This window comes from Aegilops tauschii, chromosome 7 (genome assembly GCF_002575655.3).
Source record: "Aegilops tauschii subsp. strangulata cultivar AL8/78 chromosome 7, Aet v6.0, whole genome shotgun sequence".
NCBI classification, from domain to species: domain Eukaryota; kingdom Viridiplantae; phylum Streptophyta; class Magnoliopsida; order Poales; family Poaceae; genus Aegilops; species Aegilops tauschii.
In genome coordinates, this window is record NC_053041.3 from 26,055,555 (window position 1) to 26,059,780 (window position 4,226).

The following is a 4,226-nucleotide window of genomic DNA, read 5'->3' on the forward strand; positions in this document are numbered from 1 at the left end:
AAAAACTGGACGAACTTCGTGTACAAACTGGACAATCTCTTTCGGAGTATCAGGGTTCCGGACAAGAACTCATCTGTTACACTGGCACTTCATTTTTTTAAACATATTACAACTCCAGACTTTTTTTGTGTTCCGTACGCACCATTCAAAGCGACGTCATCAATTTTCAACACTTTCTGACATCATTTGCTATTTTTCAGTCATTTACCGATTTGTTTAGAGAGCTAAATGACCGTGAAATTGAAAATCACTACAAAATGAACTCTGAAAATGTCGAAACTTGGCATGGTATCATCATTTCACCCACATAGCATGTGCAAAAGAGTAGAGAGGGTTACGGCAAAAACTGGACGCACTTCGTGTACAGACTGGACAACCTCTTTCGAAGTATCAGGGTTTCTGACGAGAACTCATCTGTTACATGGGCACTTCATTTTTTTAAACTTATTACAACTCCAGACTTTTTTGCGTTCCGTACACACCATTCAAAGCGACGTCATCAATTTTCAAAACTTTCTAACATCATTTGCTATTTTTCAATCATTTACCGATTTGTTTAGAGAGTTAAATGACCGCGAAAATGAAAATAACTTCAAAATGAACGCTGAAAATGTCGAAACTTGGCATGTTATCATCATTTCACCCACATAGCGTGTGCAAAAGAGTAGAGAGGGTTACGGCAAAAACTGGACGCATTTCGTGTACAAACTGGACAATCTCTTTCGGAGTATCAGGGTTTCGGACGAGAACTCATCTGTTACACTGGCACTTCATTTTTTTAAAGTAATTACAACTCCAGACTTTTTTTGTGTTCCGTACGCACCATTCAAAGCGAAGTCATCAATTTTCAACACTTTGTGACATCATTTGCTATTTTTCAGTCATTTACCGATTTATTTAGAGAGCTAAATGACCGTGATATTGAAAATCACTACAAAATGAACTCTGGCAATGTCGAAACTTGGCATGGTATCATCATTTCACCCACATAGCATGTGTAAAAGAGTAGAGAGGGTTACGGCAAAAACTGGACGCACTTCGTGTACAAACTGGACAATCTCTTTCGAAGTATCAGGGTTTCTGACAAGAACTCATCTGTTACATGGGCACTTCATTTTTTTAAACTTATTACAACTCCAGACTTTTTTGCGTTCCGTACACACCATTCAAAGCGATGTCATCAATTTTCAAAACTTTCTCACATCATTTGCTATTTTTTAGTCATTTACCGATTTGTTTAGAGAGCTAAATGACCGTGAAATTGAAAATCACTACAAAATGAACTCTGAAAATGTCAAAACTTGGCATGGTATCATCATTTCACCCACATAGCATGTGCAAAAGAGTAGAGAGGATTACGGCAAAAACTGGACGCACTTCGTGTACAAACTGGACAATCTCTTTCGGAGTATCAGGGTTTCGGACGAGAACTCATCAGTTACACTGGCACTTCATTTTTTTAAACTTATTACAACTCCAGATTTCTTTTGCGTTCCGTATGCACCATTCAAAGCGAGGTCATCAATTTTCAACACTTTCTGACATCATTTGCTATTTTTCAGTCATTTACCGATTTGTTTAGAGAGCTAAATGACCGTGAAATTGAAAATCACTACAAAATGAACTCTGAAAATGTCGAAACTTGGCATCGTATCATCATTTCACCCACATAGCACGTGCAAAAGAGTAGAGAGGGTTACGGGAAAAACTGGCGCACTTCGTGTCCAAACTGGACAATCTCTTTCGGAGTATCAGGGTTTCGGACAAGAACTCATCTGTTACACTGGCACTTCATTTTTTTAAAGTAATTACAACTCCAGACTTTTTTTGCGTTCCGTACGCACCATTCAAAGCGAAGTCATCAATTTTCAACACTTTGTGACATCATTTGCTATTTTTCAGTCATTTACCGATTTATTTAGAGAGCTAAATGACCGTGATATTGAAAATCACTACAAAATGAACTCTGAAAATGTCGAAACTTGGCATGGTATCATCATTTCACCCACATAGCATGTGTAAAAGAGTAGAGAGGGTTACGGCAAAAACTGGACGCACTTCGTGTACAAACTGGACAATCTCTTTCGAAGTATCAGGGTTTCTGACAAGAACTCATCTGTTACATGGGCACTTCATTTTTTTAAACTTATTACAACTCCAGACTTTTTTGCGTTCCGTACACACCATTCAAAGCGATGTCATCAATTTTCAAAACTTTCTCACATCATTTGCTATTTTTTAGTCATTTACCGATTTGTTTAGAGAGCTAAATGACCGTGAAATTGAAAATCACTACAAAATGAACTCTGAAAATGTCAAAACTTGGCATGGTATCATCATTTCACCCACATAGCATGTGCAAAAGAGTAGAGAGGATTACGGCAAAAACTGGACGCACTTCGTGTACAAACTGGACAATCTCTTTCGGAGTATCAGGGTTTCGGACGAGAACTCATCAGTTACACTGGCACTTCATTTTTTTAAACTTATTACAACTCCAGATTTCTTTTGCGTTCCGTATGCACCATTCAAAGCGAGGTCATCAATTTTCAACACTTTCTGACATCATTTGCTATTTTTCAGTCATTTACCGATTTGTTTAGAGAGCTAAATGACCGTGAAATTGAAAATCACTACAAAATGAACTCTGAAAATGTCGAAACTTGGCATCGTATCATCATTTCACCCACATAGCACGTGCAAAAGAGTAGAGAGGGTTACGGGAAAAACTGGCGCACTTCGTGTCCAAACTGGACAATCTCTTTCGGAGTATCAGGGTTTCGGACAAGAACTCATCTGTTACACTGGCACTTCATTTTTTTAAAGTTATTACAATTCCAGATTTTTTTGCGTTCCGTACGCACCATTCGAAGCGACGTCATCAATTTTCAACACTTTCTGACATCATTTGCTATTTTTCAGTCATTTACAGATTTGTTTAGAGAGCTAAATGATCGCGAAACTGAAATTCACTACAAAATGAACTCTGAAAATGTCGAAACTTGGCATGGTATCATCATTTCACCCACATAGCATGTGCAAAATAGTAGAGAGGGTTACGGCAAAAACTGGACGAACTTCGTGTACAAACTGGACAATCTCTTTCGGAGTATCAGGGTTCCGGACAAGAACTCATCTGTTACACTGGCACTTCATTTTTTTTAAACATATTACAACTCCAGACTTTTTTTGTGTTCCGTACTCACCATTCAAAGCGACGTCATCAATTTTCAACACTTTCTGACATCATTTGCTATTTTTCAGTCATTTACCGATTTGTTTAGAGAGCTAAATGACCGTGAAATTGAAAATCACTACAAAATGAACTCTGAAAATGTCGAAACTTGGCATCGTATCATCATTTCACCCACATAGCACGTGCAAAAGAGTAGAGAGGGTTACGGGAAAAACTGGCGCACTTCGTGTCCAAACTGGACAATCTCTTTCGGAGTATCAGGGTTTCGGACAAGAACTCATCTGTTACACTGGCACTTCATTTTTTTAAAGTTATTACAACTCCAGATTTTTTTGCGTTCCGTACGCACCATTCGAAGCGACGTCATCAATTTTCAACACATTCTGACATCATTTGCTATTTTTCAGTCATTTACCGATTTGTTTAGAGAGCTAAATGATCGCGAAACTGAAATTCACTACAAAATGAACTCTGAAAATGTCGAAACTTGGCATGGTATCATCATTTCACCCACATAGCATGTGCAAAATAGTAGAGAGGGTTACGGCAAAAACTGGACGAACTTCGTGTACAAACTGGACAATCTCTTTCGGAGTATCAGGGTTCCGGACAAGAACTCATCTGTTACACTGGCACTTCATTTTTTTAAACATATTACAACTCCAGACTTTTTTTGTGTTCCGTACGCACCATTCAAAGCGACGTCATCAATTTTCAACACTTTCTGACATCATTTGCTATTTTTCAGTCATTTACCGATTTGTTTAGAGAGCTAAATGACCGTGAAATTGAAAATCACTACAAAATGAACTCTGAAAATGTCGAAACTTGGCATGGTATCATCATTTCACCCACATAGCATGTGCAAAAGAGTAGAGAGGGTTACGGCAAAAACTGGACGCACTTCGTGTACAGACTGGACAACCTCTTTCGAAGTATCAGGGTTTCTGACGAGAACTCATCTGTTACATGGGCACTTCATTTTTTTAAACTTATTACAACTCCAGACTTTTTTGCGTTCCGTACACAC